Genomic DNA, 16,786 nt, shown 5'->3' with positions numbered 1-16,786 from the left:
TCCCCATTTCTCCTTTCTCATCATAATCCCCCCCCCTTTTTAATGCCTCAATTTTTAGGTTCATATCTTCAGCCTAAGTAAAGTTCCTCTAATATAGTTACAATTTTCAAGAGTTATGAGAATCTGAGGGCGGCTAGGTGGCGCAGTGAATAGAGTACCGGCCTTGGAGTCAGTAGTACCTGGGTTCAAATCCAACCTCAGACACTTGATAATTACCTAGCTGTGTGGCCTTGGGTAAGCCACTTAACCCCACTGCCTTGAAAAACCTAGAAAAAAAAGTTATGAGAATCTTCCTCCTAGAGATGGGATATAATGAGTTTAATCTTATTAAATAGCAGACTTTTTCCTTTTCCCCCTGTTTACCTTTTCATTTATCTCTTGAGTCTCCTGTTTTAAGATTAGATTTTCTGTTGTCACCTATTTTGTTCTTCCCTTGAAAGAGTATATTCAATTTTGCTGAGTAGTTGATTCTTAGTTGTAATACAAGCTCTCTTAGCCTCTGGAATATCATATTCCAGGCTCTTCAATCCTTTAATGTTGATGCAAATAAGTTCTCTGTAATACTGATTGTTGCTCCTCAATATTTCAATTTTTCCCCTACTTGTGTGATATTCTCCTTGATCTGATAGTTCTGGAGTTTTCATGTTTTTGTTTTGGGATCCCTTTTGGGAGGTGATTGCTGAATTGGTAAATTCTTTCAATGACTATTTTATCTTCTGGTTCCAGGACATCAGGGTAGTTCTCCTTAACTATTTCATGAAGAATGCTATAGATGCTCTTTTTTTGATCATGGTTTTCAAATAGTCCTGTGATTCTTAAATTCTCTCTCCTGGATCTCTTTTCTAGGTCATTTGTTTTACCAGTGAGGTAGTTCACATTTTCTTCCATTTTTTTTTCATTTTTCTGATTTTGTTTAATAGATTCTTAGTGACTCATGGAGTCTTTAGCTTCCACTAGTCCCAGCCTTATGTCCATATTTTCTTCAGTTAGCATCTCCTTTTCAATTTTCAGTTCTTCCTTTAAAGGAGCTGTTATCGTTTTCCATATGCCCAATTGCATTTTTGAAGGATTTTTTTCTTCAGTTACTTTTTGTTACAAGATGCTAGTTTTCTCATTTGCCTTTCTTTTCTCAGTTTTTTCATTTGATTTTTAGAATCCTTTCTGAGCTCATCTAAGAAGTCTTTCTAGATTAGAGACCAATTCATTTTGTCCTCTGAAACTTCATATGTAACACCCCTTCTGCCCTCCTTTTTGGAGCTATTGTTTTGTTGAGTCTTATCTGCAAGGTAACTTTAAATAGACCCTGCTTTTCTCTCTTCTTACTCATTTTTAGATTTTTACCTATCCCGGGGTTCTTGTCTTGGGGGGAGCAGCTGCTTGCAGACTTTTGGTCTTGAGAACCCTAGAGGCTTGCTTACTGGCCTGAGGTCTGACATGTTAGGAATTCCTAACTCACTGGATCAATTGTTAAGGAACACCTGAAGCTCTCTCTGGACTGTCTGTACTGGGGATGCTAGCTGCCCACTCCCTGAGTCATGGGAATGCTAGAAACAGTCTCTGGGCTGTCTATCAGGCTGCTCATAATGGTTCTTGCTGGACCAGCAAGGTAAGTTAGAAGCCCACTCCCTGTGTCGTTGGAGAGATGGGAAAATCTGGGGCTGTATCTGGGCTATTGCCCAGGAATGCCAGGCTTTCTCCTCTAGGAATGCCAGGGCCTTACCATACAGGTCAGACTATCTAGGCCAGCCAGGCACACTGAATGGGGGTTCTGGGTATCTGCTCTGGAGCTTTCCCAGAGCATCAGAGTTCTACCAATCTTCTACCACACAGCATGAAACTGAGCACCTCAGGGTAGCCCCCCGCCCCAACATATTCTGCTCTGGGTCTCTGTTCTCTGCCCTGGCTATAATTATGGTCCCACAGTAACAGAATTTGCTGGAAGATGTTCCACTCTGTTCTTTTGTGGATTCTGTCCAAAATCTGTTTAGAGGCTTGATTCATGTTGGTTCTGAGGAAAGTCTGGAGAGCTTAAGAATGTTCCTGGTTTCTCTCCACAATCTTGGTCACATGTCCTGTAATAGACTCTTACCTTTTTTTCCCTTGACCATAATGCTTCTCTGATCAATAAATAAATAGTGGTTTCCTTTTGCCTACAGTGTTAAATTCAAACTATTGCTTGACATTTAGGTCTTTCCTTAATCTTGTGCCTCCTTAACTTTTCACTTTCATTTCATATTGCTCCCTCAAAGCAAACTAAACTATTTGCTGTTTCTCAGTCATACTCGTATCTTTTCTACCTCCATGATTTTTGTATATGATAGTATCTATGAATGGTAGAACCTCCTCCTTTGCCATGGAATGTATGGAATGTATGGGGAACCTTTTTTCTCCCAATGGCCATTTGGATATTTATAGCATCATTCAACTTAAAATTTAGCAGCTGTTTTGGTCAAACATTTAATTCACCTTCAAAAAAGTCCTAGATTTATTGAATTTCGACAATTGCTTGCAGTAGCACCAGACCAAATGATTTCAGTGACCTTATAGAGCCTTCAGGCCAGGGGTTCCCTGCCCCTGTTTTAAAGTTTAATCCAAATGCTGACATAAAACAAAACAAATATCCTGTATCACTAGGAAACTAGGAATCTTCCTTCCCCTCTTTCCTCCCCCCTTTCTACTTAGACATTAGAATTGGAAAGGAATTTAGAGATCACAGTTCAGCCCTTTTATTTTTACAAATGAGGAAACTGAGATTCATGGAATATGTTACTTGTATAAGATCTCAATTACTTTTGAACCTAGATCTATTTGATTACAAATTCATTGCTTTTATATTTTTATATTTACTTAGTACTAAATATGGCACTTTATTTTACAACTCTAATATACTTTGCATTAATTATATTTTGTAGTGATTGATTTTTATAAATTATTACCATGGTAGACTATAAACTCCATTGGGGTGAAGTCAAGTCTTTTTAAAATTTTGTTGATCTCTCACTACCTACCACAGTGTTCTCTATATAGTATGCACTTAATTTCTTCAATAAATATTATATTTTGTGGTCCTGTAGAATTCAATACGCTTGATTTTTTTTTCAGAGCACTCTGTTTTCATGCATCTTTATGTCAGTCTCTTTATATAGGTTGTTTAGCTTTCTGATTTTTTTTTTTTGTATTTCAGTTTCAGTAGCTCAGCATCACCAAGAATTGCTCCCTCTCTGAAATTTGAGGTTTTCAAGTTTAACCATTGTTACACAGTTCACCTAATAAAATCCCTTCAGGTGGAGAAGAGAAAAATGGGCAGTGTATTTTTTCTTGTTTCTATAACTCAAAAAAAGACTGAACTGATTTAAATCAAACTTCCCAAATGGAAAAAAAATCTCCTTTGGGTCGAGCTGAAACATAGAAACTTTCAGACAAAAGGTGAATTTTTTAGTAGTTTGAAAGCAAGTAAAAATGGGGGGTTTATAATGGAAATGCTTTTGCAGTTCTGGCTCTAACTTCTGCCATGAATGCCATAAAATATATATCATCTCAGGGCATTGTATAAAAAGGAATCTATAAAGAAGAGACTGAACTTCTGACTGATTTAACATTTTACTAACAGACCTGGTTCTAAGAATAATTGTTTTCCAAAAACTAATTGTTTAATATTGAGCAAGTTCCTTAAACTGGGTGTTAAATTTCTCACCTGTAAAGTGAGATTGAACTAAATGTCTCTAAGATCCCTTCAAACTCTGACTTTGTGCAATTCTATGACTTTGAAAGACTTTTTTTTAAAATGAAGTTTGCAAAATATTTCATGTTGATAATGAAAATTCAGGTTTAGGTGTGGTCTTATACTTATGGTCAAATAGAGAGGGTGAGTCAGAAGGATCTTCAGTTTTAAGTCTATCTCTGCTCCAAAGATTTATATGATATTCATTCCCTACAGGTATAGGAGTGCCAGTTTCTCAGAATAAGAACATAAATTATTCCTTTAATCGATACATGTTTTATTAATATTAATAGTATTATTATTATTTCTTCATAGTCCAAACCATTTTGAATGGAGATAATAAAGCATTAAAAGAATGCTAGCCAGCATGATATACATTAGGCACTCTCTGTGTCCTTAGAACAATGGTAGATGAGAAGGCTTTTTCAAGATCTGATAATACCAATGATTTTATTAACATTCCATCCAACATGATGAAATTGCTCCTAGGGATCTAATCAACAGATACTTGCAAAGGACCTTAGAAGCCATTGAATCCAATTCCTTCATTTTACAACTTTTGGAACTGAGGCCTAGAGAAGTTGAATGACTTACCCAGAGTCACAGAGCTAGTAAGATGATTGAGGCAGAATTCAAGCATAGGTCTTCCTAACTTCAAGTCCTGTGCTGTACTAGGCTTTCTCTAAAGATGACTCTATTTAAATTCATCATTTTTGATTAGCTTGATGCAAAGGAAAGCAGAGAGAGAGTTGCTCCTTTGTGTTTTGATATTACAAGAAGTCAATATAAATCAGAACTGTATAGAAATACAAATATTCTACCTTGAAAATGCTTCAATGTAGATGGTTCTGTGAACAAAAGTGGGCAAACTCTGAAGGTCCATGAAATGGACTAAAGAATGTGTACATCAGTACTATATAATAACAAAATTGGAAACATCTTAAAAGTTATAGGCAAAGATTTTGTAATCCTCTTTGTCAACAACATCCTCAACTGCAAGTTACAGAGTAATGAACTGAAGTTCAGAGCAGGGTAATCTTTGGAAAAACATTGATTCTTAAACCTAGAAATAATATATGATCTTGAATGTGGGTGAAAAAGACAGAGAATGAAATTTCAAAAAGTCTTTTTAGTTTTATACCACAAATCCAACAAATAGGCTGATTATATTTAAGCTAATTCAAAAAAGTTGGTAAAAGCTATAACTATTGTGCATAATATACATTATTTGCCAGAAAAATTTAAATATATTTATAAATATAAACCATATATTTTAAATATAAATCAATATGAATTTTTTTCAGAATCCGCACAAAGTAGTCTATGCTGTGATCATTGTTAGAAATATTGGGCTTTTCCATTGCCCCAGCAAAACTTATTTTAGAAAATATTGAAAATCTGTTGAAAAAAACTGGAAGAGTACATCAATATGTACTAAGAATGCACATTAGAAAATTTCAACACTATATCACCTAAAATCAACAAAGAAGCATGTAAAACAGAATCCTAAAAACAAAAGTATGTCAGAAATTCTTGATGCCCTTAATAAATTCTTAGAAGTAAAAACTGAAAGGCTAAGGTGTATGAATCAATGAACTATAAAGGAACAGAGTAAAAAATTAGACACAAAAAATATACTTTAGACTCTAGCAAAGAAATTAGAAAGATAATTCTTGAAGAATGAGGAAAATTTCTGTTCATCTCTGTGGCTTAAAAAAGCCAACCTGTTTATAGTGAAAATTGGATCAAATAACTCCATAGATGGTTCATCTACCATTAATGTAATGAACCAACCTAATTATTACATCTAGGAAAATGATAAACTACCTTCTTTGCAAAACTACAAAGTGGTAGGTCAGTCTACATCCATAATTATTGGTACAAATGCTAAACAGAGTTCCATGAACAAAGAAAGAACTTGAACAGATTTCTCTCTAATGCAGGCCTGAACAAGGCAGTGCACATTTACTGTTTTTCCCCCAAGTATAAGATGCACCTTAATTTGGGGGCCTGAAATTTGAAAAAAAAAGTATTACATAAAGTTATTGAACTCCATTTTTATTCATTATAAAATTCAAGGACCTTTTGCTCATAATTTTCAGGCATCTTTTGGGCAAGTCTGGTGTGTGGACGCATGCTTAGTTCATTCCATTTTATGAACCTGAAGCACCAATTATGTCTTCCTTTGGAATCAGTCACTTCTTTTTCATCAGCAATTCTTGCCTCCTGCTGAACCATCTTTGTAGACTCAGGAATTTCACTTGCCCATTGCTCTTCAACCCATCTCTTCAGTTCCCTCTCTAAATCAGGCCATTTGGCTGACTTGCCTCTCATGATATTCTGCCATGGTGTTTTCATTAGGGTTACTTCTTCTTGTAGCCAGGCTCAGATTGTTTTCTCAGTTGGAGGAGTACTAAACTGAGGTTCAACAGCATGGTTTCCATTCACTTTTGCCAACTGGATCACTTTGAACTTGAATTCAACATTGGATGAAAATATTTTCTGAACCATTTCTGGGCAGAGCATGGCAAAATGTAACCTAATATACTGGTAACAAATATGAGCACAAAGACAAGGAGCATGAAAAAGCAGAAAATGCAAGTAAAAAAATCTACAAACAGGGTGGCTAGGTGGCACAGTGGATAGAGCATCGACCTTGGAGTCAGGAGGACCTGAGTTCAAATGTGACCTCAGACACAATAATTACCTAGCTTTATGACCTTGGGTAAGTCAGTTAACCCCATTGCCTTAAAATAAAAAATTAAAAAAATAATTTTAAAAATCTACAAGTACTGCATAAGATGTTCTTAGTTTTTAGACCACAAATTTTTCAAAAAAGGGTGCATCTTATATATGGGGAAATAGAGTATTATCAAAAGATGAGAACACCAGTGACTACTCAGATATAGCTCAATAGCATGTTTATTTGCTTTAATAAAAGCATTTACTGCTTGTATGTAAACACTTACAGGAAAACAGTATATTCGTTAAGGAATAAAAAAGATGTGCTAAAAAGTCCCAAAGGTACAAAGACTAGCTCATTATATACTGAGTGATTACTCACCCATAAAAACTATATGTAACACTTATATTGACTATTGATGTCTTTGATTCAGCTCCTTACTCATAACTTGGTCATTTCTGTGAATATATAAAATAGATACAAATAAGTAAGAACAGTGGAATATTTGATGTTCACATGGAAAAACACTGTTCTTGAAAACATATCACCAAAATAAGGTAAAGAACAATTGTTAAAAAATAAGGTATCTTCCAGATAGTGTTTGAACTCACTGTAATTCCATCTAGTCTTAAGCTTATTATCATATGTTCATATGTTCTGAAAAAAATGGTTATGGCTTTCAAGGAATTATATGAAAACATTGTATTAATCACTGGATGTATATGGATGGCAAGTTATGACTCCACTGAAAAGCGTAATAAACAGCTGCTTCATCTCATGGGAGTTTTCTTCATCAATATAAGAATGTCATTTCTACTCAATAAGTGTAAAATTCTTAATGTTTACCAAGAAAGAATACAGCCTTAAGGATTTGAGCATTAATCTTGCAAGTTAAATTCAATCAATAAGTGAAAGGACAATGTTTGCAAATTGCAGGCCTTCTCCAAGCATAAGGCCATCAAGGTGAGAGCTGATTCTAAAGTATGATAAGAGACTAAATGACATATTGAAGTCAAAGGTTTATAAGGGGAAAAAAACATTTAGATCAATTAAGACCTACCTATGAAATGCTATTCTTAATAAATTCTTTTTTAGTTGAAATGGATGACAATGGATTTAGAAGTTGGCCCCCAAAACTACACAGTGCTAAGGAAATATAGATCTCATTGCCCTAAGGCAGCAGTAGAAACATGAATACTTACAAATGAGGTAGAATATTGATTGAAATTCTCAAAACATGCAGTAAATTTAAAATATATGAAAATACTTTTGAAACACAAAACAATAATTATGGCTGACAATTAGTAAGTGCTATTGGATTTGTTAAATGTTAATCGGAAGTGTTTTTTCTCGGTTTCCCATCTGACTTGCAGCTGAAACTTTCCATATGACTTACCTCCCTCATAAGAAAGTGATTTCCATGGAATAAAGGACTGTCTTTCATTTGTATTTGTATCCTAAGTGCTTTTGCATATAGTAAGCATTTAATTGTTACAATCATTCATTCATATTTAGATGGAAGTTTTAAAGAAGTAGTGGTCCAAGAGTACAATCAACAGTCTATCTACATATATTCAAACAACAAAGAATTGCTAGACAAACATCTCAGTTAGTTGTATTTATTTATATAAATGGATTGATTAGAATGATTCAGAATTTGATCATTGTAACCAGAGATTACAGGAACATCTGGAAAGTCTTTTATTGACGAATGATATTATTCAGTTAAGTGATACTTCACTGCATGATCCAAAAACTCAACACCTGTTGGGTTTGAAGGGAAAAAAAATAAATTCAGATGAGTAGGGTTCTATCCAGAAATTTTCTATTCCTTCATAAATTAACAGTTAACAGATCTTTGCAGAACAAACCCCAAAATATCCTTGAAAATTCAACAAATAAATTGTACCAGAACTAGATCATCAAACTAGACAATTTTTTTTTGCCCACAACCACTTTGTTATAATTTTTTTTTGGATTTTTGCAAGGCAAATGGGGTTAAGTGGCTTGCCCAAGGCCACACAGCTAGTCAATTATTAAGTGTCTGAGGTCAGATTTGAACTCAGGTACTCCTGACTCCAGGGCCAGTGCACCACCTAGCCACCTCTATAATCTTGATCTGTATAAATTTAAGAACATTTTTAATAGATGTTTCCATGCCAGTATTTTTCTCTGAACTATTTGGGATAAAAATTTTCAAAATATTAGAGACCCAGTGGAAAAAACTTACATCTCAGTACTCTTATTACAAAAATAATTATTTTATCCAGTATGCAATAATTTATAGGACATAAATATACAAGAATAATAATAGCATAGTACTTGTCTTTGGACTGTATTTTTGAGCCCCATCAACAATGACTATACCATTTTGGTACAGCAATTTACATATATAAAGTGTTTATATAATACAAAATGCTCTAGAAAACATCTTTTCTCTTTTAGTTCAGATTTCTGATTTCATTAGATAGAGGGAAAGCATTAATGAAGGTAAACGATTTTTCTATAAGTCAGTCTTCATTGTTTGATAGTACGGAAGGTAAGTAATTTGTCTAGACCAACACAGCTGACTTTTATCAAAGGTGGGACTTAAACCCAGGTTTTTGTTTTTTGGTTTTTTTTTTCCTGATGACTAGGCCAGTTCTCTCTCTATAGCTCAAATGTAAAAATTTCCTTGGCTCATCTTTTGTGTATCCTGATTATAGATAATGAACAGGGAAAGAGGGTAGAATTGAGGTAGTAACGACTGCCTTGTCTAAATTCTGAAGATCATTTTAATTGTCCTGTGCCTGTTTGAAAATGTTTGTGACATTCAGAATAAGCTCCTTGAGTTTTAAGATTAAGAACAGAGATTCAAAAATTCTGCCTTTCTGTACTATTGCTGTACATTTCCCATAAACTCCCCTTTTAATTAAATGGAAAATTTCAAAGTCAGATCAGCAGGTTGTTCTCTAGGCATAGACCACAACTTGATAAAAGGGTGTGAACATTCATGTGGAGTTCTTGTCTAGCCCTGGTAACCAATTCATCTTAGAATCAATCTTTCTTATTATTACCAGAAATCCATTTTATGTTGCATATATCATCAGTGAGCACCAAGCTGGGTTTTATAATTTAGGCTTCATATACAGGTTTTTATGGTTCTCAGAGAATGTGCATAGTAATTTTTTTTTTGATGGGGAGAGATTGGAGAAGTGGGGCTATAGGAAATAGGAACATGTTCCCATATTCTGGTTATGGTGGGGTAAAACTGTACCTTTGAAACTTTTAACTCAATACTATGTTTTAAAAAAAAACCCTCTATATTCCAATTAAATTATGCTAAAGTGTTTGAAGAAGGTGTGATTCAAGATGTGTGTGTGTGTGTGTGTGTGTGTGTGTGTGTGTGTATAGCTGAATATTTGCGTATATATAGATGCATATGGGATTCAAATGGAAGTCGCAAAGAGATGAATATGACTAAAACAACTGAACAATAGCTAGCTAGATAGATAAATGTTATTTTTCTGTTGAGTGTTTTTTGAGGGAAGGCTGATTTAAAAATCATTATTCCTTAATTAAAAGTTAAAATTTCAGTTTATGAACCTAGAACATGAATTTCCAACAAAGATTTAGTTATTTTTTGTCAGTTCTCTCTCTTTTTTTGCCAAAACATCTGTCTCTGAAGTTGGAATTTGCATAACATTTTCACCCATTTAATATGGGAGTAGTGAGGGAATGCCAAATTTGCATCCTAAAAGTCTCCTAAATATACCCTATGTTTTTCTGCTTAAATGACTTTGCTCATACTGTTCTCACTGCCTAAAATGCCCCTTTCCTCTTTCACTGTTAAATCTTAACTATATTCTTTAATGTCCAATTAACCTCCACCTTCATGATGCCTTTCTGAATCTCCTCAGTTAGTAATGCCTTTTTTCTTCACTTGCTTCCTCATAGCATTTTTTCTTTTGTTCTTACATTGAATTGTTTGTATAAAAATTGTTTGCCTTCCCATCATATCCTTCTTACCCAAATAATTGTCTCCCCTGGATCCTAGCACCATGCTCTTCATATCAACTGTGCTTATGTTGTTGAATAAAGTTAAAAAGTATTAGTGAATTGAAGCATTAATTTTTTGTCCATTTCAGCTTGCTTTTGTGGCAGGAGGTCAAGGCATGCTCTATTCTGTGACATATTGTCAGGTTACAATATTTTATACAAACCCCACCCCCACACTCTTAGATTGTGGGACTACTGGAAAATCTTCAGTGGGATTTGAACTGGTATTTTATTTTCATTTCTGCCATAAAAATCTTTGGCAAAAGTTAGAGAAAAGAAGAGTCTAAAGAATAAGGGAAACGGACAATAATTTTATTTTTTATTTTTTTTAGGCTTTTTATTTTGCAAGGCAAATGGGGTTAAGTGGCTTGCCCAAAGCCACACAGCTAGGTAATTATTAAGTGTCTGAGTGTTTGAGACCGGATTTGAACCCAGGTACTCCTGACTCCAGGGCCGGTGCTTTATCCACTATGCCACCTAACCACCTCTCGGACAATAATTTTAAAACAACATGAAACTGTTGTCTTTATCTTATCCTCTTCTTTGGGTTATTATTTGTCCTAGTTACTAAGAGCTAACCCAAGTAGTGTTAGAGCTCTTGGTGTGGCTTGTTGTTTCAGATTGTTGCACTAGCTTGAAATACTTACTTGCTTCCTATCACAAATATGGTTTTCCTTCTTTCATGTCATCCTTTCTTCTGCATAATAATAGCTCACATTTCTATAATTTTAAGGCTTTTACTTCTTTTTTTTGTTCCATCCTTTTTCTCCCTTCCATCCATCCTCCCTCCCTTCCACTCCCCACTCCCCCCACACTTACTGCCTAATACAGCTTTTGTCATACATTCATTATAAAGTAGGAATGTGTAGATCTTCTCGATTCTTTCCTTTATTTGTTTTCCTGAAGATATTTTAGCTTTTGACTTTTCAGGAGCAGTTATGTATAAATGAGTCCTATCAATCTATCAGCTTTATTAGTTAATTAAATGTTTGGGCATGAGTGCATTTATTTAATAATAAATTGCATTTATTTATTATATATAGTTTCCTGTTTATAAGAATAACCGTTGGGGGTGGAGCCAAGATGGCAGAGTGAAGGAAGCATTTCTCAGAAACTTTCCCCCCAAACTCCAAAAGCCAACAAATTATGACTCTAGCCAAAATTTAGAGGGGCAGAAGCCACAGAAAGATTGAGTGATACATTTTCCCCATCCAGGATAACTTAGAAGTTCCATGGGAAAGTTATATTTCACCAGGACCAGGGGTTGGAAAAATGATGTGGCTGTAGCGTAGCACAGCACAGCCCAGCCCAGCCCAGGGATCACCAGGAACAGCTTGAAGGGGCAGTGAGAGAACTCTGTTGCACCAGAATGAGTGTGGAGTGAAGATCACCAGCCACAGAACCTATAGCGAGAATCCGGAGAAACCAGCCTGTATCTCCAGAGCACAGCCCACAGATGGTAAGGGGGTCAAAGGAGACTGCAGAAATTTCTCTGCTCTCCCTGGGGCAGGACTCTGCTGTTTACCCACACTCAGATCCAGGTTGTACTTTGGCCTTCCATACTAAGATAGCAGGGACCCTCACAGCTCCAGAGCAGAGGGGAGTGCTTGTGGTCATCTAAAAAAAGCACAGACAAGAGAGCAAAGACCTTGGAGGAATAAAGGTCCCAGTGGAGTATCTCAAAAAAAACCCCAAAGCTGGTGTCCCAGTAATACTCAAAAGCTCAAGAAGCACCCCAAAACTAGGCACAGGCTAGAGAAATGAGTAAACAGAGAAAAAAAGGAACACCATTGAGAAATTTTTTTTGTCTGTGATCCCAAGAATCCTCAATTTTGAAGATGAGGAAGTACAAGCTCCTGCATCTAAAAATGCCATGGGAAATGGAGGTTGGGTCAGGCTATGATAGAACTCAAAAAAGATTTTGAAAATCAAGTAAGGGAGATAGACAAAAAATTGGGGAAAAGAAATGAGAAAGATGCAGGAAAAGCATGAAAAAGAGGGCAGCAGCTTAGTCAAGGAGATCCAGAAAAATGCTGAAGAAAATAATATGTTAAAAAATCAGCATGGATCAAATGGATAAAACAGTTCAAAAAGTTATTTAGAAGAATGCTTTAAAAAGCAGAATTGGCCAGATGGAAAAGGAGATAAGAAAACTTTGAGGAAAACAAATCCTTCAGATGTAGAATGGAGCTAAAGGAAGCTGATGACTTTATGAGAAGTCAAGACACAATACTTCAACACCAAAAGAATGAAAAATTAGAAGAAAATGTGAAATATCCCATTAAAAAAAAACTGATCTGTAAAACAGATTCAGGAAAGATAATTTAAAATTATTAGGATACCTGAAAGTCATAATCAGGAAAAGAGCCTTAACTTCATTTTTAAAGAAATCCTACAGGAAAATTGCCCTGAGATTCTAGAAGCAGAGGGCAAAATAGACATTGAGAAAATCCACCAATCTCCCCCGGAAAGAGATTCAAAAGAAACAACCCCCCAGGAATATTATAGCTAAGTTCCAGAACTCCCAAGTCAAAGAGAAAATATTACAAGCAGCCAGAAGGACACAGTTCAAATATCATGGAACTACAGTCAGGATCACACAGGACTTAGCAGCAAATACATTAAGGGTTCATAGGGCTTGGAATATAATATTCTGGAAGGCAAAAGAGCTTGGAATGCAACCGAGAATCAACTACCCAATAAAACTGAATCTCCTCTTCCAGGGGAAAAGATGAACCTTCAATGAACCAGGGGAATTTCAAATATTCTTGTTGAAATGACCAGAGCTGAACAGAAAGTCTGACCTTCAAATACTGGACTCAGGTGAATCATAGAGAGCAGAGGAGAAGGGTAAAATATGAGGGACTTAATGATTGATGAACTGCATGTATTCCTGCATAGAAAAATGATGCTGATGATACTCATATGAAACTTCTCATTTGATAGAGCAGGTAGAAGGAGCTTTTATATATGAAGCACAAGAGAGAGCTGAATTTGAAGATATAATGTATTGTAAAAATGGAGTCAATGACTAAAAGAGAAATGCACTGTAATTAAGGGAAAGGGGAGGTGGAATAGGCTAAGATATTTCATATAAAAGATATATATATATATATATATATATATATATTTTTTTTTTTTACAATGAACTTTTGCAATAATATGGAAGGTGGGGATGCAAGGAGGAATGAGGGAACCTTCACTCTCAACGGAAATGGCTCAGAGGTGAAACAGCATACCTACTCAATGGGTATAGATATCTATAGTCAAAAGGAGAGGGGGGGTGAAGGGGAAAGTGGGGGATGTGTATGATAAAGGAGAGGGTAGATCACAGGAGAGAATAGTCAGATATAACACATTTTCTTTTTTATTTCTTGCAAGGGACTGGGATTGGGTGGCCTGTCTGGAGCCACAGGACCAGGTGGTTGCTGGGTCTCAGGGGTGGTATGTGGACTTGGGGCCTCTTGATCAGTCCACTCTGCTGTTCAAGTACCCTACTGCACATTTTAGAAGAGGAACAGAGTATAGGAGAGAGAAAATATAATATATGGCAGTGGGGAGGAATAGATGGAGGGAATTATAATCAGCAATAGCAACAGTGCAAAAATATGGAAGCAACTTTTATGATGGACTTCTCATAAAGAATGTGATCTACTTGAGACAGAGCTGATGGTATCAGAACACAGAATGAAACATTTTTTTTCTCTTTACTTTATTTCTCATGAGGGTCTGTATTTTTGAGGGGGAGGGGTATCATGTTTACTCTTAAACAAAAATATTTTAGTAATGTATAAAAAAATCACTTGTCCAAAAATATTCATAGCAGCTCTGTTTGTGGTGGCAAAGAATTGGAAATTAATGTAAATGTCCCTCAGTTGGGGAATGGCTTAACAAAATGTAGTATAGTTATGTGATGGAACACTATTGTTCTATTGGAGACCAGGAGGGATGGGAATTCAGGGAAGCCCAGAGGGATTTGCATGGACTGATGCTAAATGAGATGAGCAGAGGAACATTGTGTACCCTGGCAGCAATATGGGGGTGATCAACCTCTATGGACTTGCTCATTCCATTGAAGACAAATTATAGGCAAATTCATTTAAACCCATGTTATGTGGCATAATATAAAAACAGACATGCCTTTTTTATCAATTTTTTATGTCCTTTATTCACAGTTTTCCAAATTCTTCCTTCTATTCCCTGCATCCCCACCCCATAGGCATAATAAGATAACCAACTCTGAATTTGGAATCCAACAATCAGGCACAATACTTCATTTTTCTTCCTTAAGGATATGATTTCTCTCTCATCACATTCAACTTAGATCAATGTATACCATGGAAACAATGTAAAGGCTAACAGACTACCTTCTGTTGGGGGGGGGTGGAAGCAAGATTAGGGAAAAATTGTAAAAAATTCAAAAGAAATTCAAAAAAATTCAGAATGTAGGATCTTTGTGGGCAAGAAGTGTCTTTTACCTCTTTTTGGATCCCCAGAAGTTAGCATGATATCTTATGTATAATAGGGACTTAATAAATGTTTATTGATTTGATTCATATAGCTGTTAGATGTGTGATTTTATTGATAAAAGGGATTCCATTTATTTCTCTTCATTGGTTCTTGTCCTTTTTTTTAAAAATGATATCACTAGTTTGAGACAAATTACAATGTGTCTGACTGTGACTACAGTGTTTCTTCCCTCTTCTCATTTCATTTGCCATCTTTGCCTTTCTAAACCAAAATATACTTCTCTGGTCCACAGTTCTGTATATTTTTGACTCCCTCACATATAAATTCCATGTGTACAAATTCTTCATTTGCTTTTGCATTTGTGCATTTATACACATATGAAGAATCTCTCCAAGGCAGATTGATACCTTTTGTGCAGTTTTTGTTCTTGAAGAGTTATCTAAGACACCGAAAAATCAAGTGCCTTGCCTGGGATCAACCCCCACACCCATTCCTCAACTGTAGGTCTCAATCATTGAATTTGAAGCCTGTTCTTTATGACTCTAAATCTGGATTGCTTTTCATTAGGCTCTGCTTCCCCATGGACACTTCAAAGTTACTTTTACTTCCCAGAATGAGTTTGTAATGATAGCTGTATTACTCACTTACTTGAGTTAGAAACACTAGCTTGTTTTGGTTTGGGTGACCAAAATTTGCATTTGGATTTGACTTAACTGTCTATTCTTTCACTTGTTTTCATTAAAGAAAAAAGTATTTGCTCTTTAGTGTACCCCTAAAATCATTGATGCAGACATTTCACCCATATACTTAAAATCATGAATCATATTGTCCAAATTTAGACTTGATATCTTATTATGCCTATGGGGTGGGGATGCAGGAAATAGAAGGAGGAATTTGGAAAACTGTGAATAAAGGACATAAAAAATTGATAAAGATAGGAATGTCTGTTTTTATATTCTGCCACATAACATGGGTTTAAATGAATTTGCCTATAATTTGTCTTCAAATACTGACATTTAACTCTTAGGCTGTATAATTGAACTGGCTTTTTCGAGAGTAAAATTCATACCCTGTGTCCAGGCTAATATGTTCACCTTCTATAAACATTACTGCCTATGGTTACAGCTGGAATAAAAAATTCCTTTTATATACATCATAGCTGGCAGAGGCTCCTGAGACCACCACAAATCATTCCAGTCTTTTGGAGCTTGCTGACAAAATGCACAAAAATGTAAAACCAGGCTGGTCTAAGATGGATTGACTCTGAAAACCTATTAGCTTATTTAGACCATTGTTTATACCATTATTTTTGTAAGATGCTGAGTAAAGTCTTCCATAAGCTCTCCTTATTAATTTGGTCTCCAAGCTTAGTAACCTGACCCCTTACCAAAAGCAGTTTCTCTTCTATGAGCCATTTCTGGCTTTTTTTTTTTAAGGCTGATAATGGAAATAATGAACTAGTTATTTATGCAGTCATGATTGGCAAAAGTGATTAGAACACGAACTTGCCCAAAAGCAATGATTAGATCTTGAAAATGTTAAGGAATACTGAAACTAGGCACTATATTTGACATTTATGAAATACTAGGCCAATCCTTAATCATGACAACTTGTTTTTAAGTTATTTATGCAGAATAATATCTTTGGACAATGAGTCTTGTAGTGGCAATATGGATAATAAATATAAGGGGGAGATTCAGAAATGGAGTGCTCTAAGACAAGGGACTAGGGAAGAAATTTGCTACAATGATATGAAAGAACAGATTTCTTTACTGATTAAAACTCCTGTCTCCCACATAATTGACCTTGGTGGCCCAGTATTCTTACAGCTCTTCCAAGTTTGGAGGGGCCAGGGAGTTCTGTGAGGTGGCAGT

The 16,786-nt window shown here is 35.5% G+C and overlaps 1 protein-coding gene across 5 annotated transcripts in view; it reads left to right on the top strand.

Annotated features, from left to right (window-relative positions):
- KIAA1328 (KIAA1328 ortholog) overlaps positions 1-16,786 on the top strand; it is a 554,082-nt gene that overhangs the window by 229,651 nt on the left and 307,645 nt on the right. The window lies entirely within an intron of this gene.

This window comes from Macrotis lagotis, chromosome X, assembly GCF_037893015.1.
Source record: "Macrotis lagotis isolate mMagLag1 chromosome X, bilby.v1.9.chrom.fasta, whole genome shotgun sequence".
NCBI lineage: Eukaryota > Metazoa > Chordata > Mammalia > Peramelemorphia > Peramelidae > Macrotis > Macrotis lagotis.
Note: the sequence above shows the minus strand (reverse complement) of the source record. Positions and strands in the feature narration are given on the sequence as shown.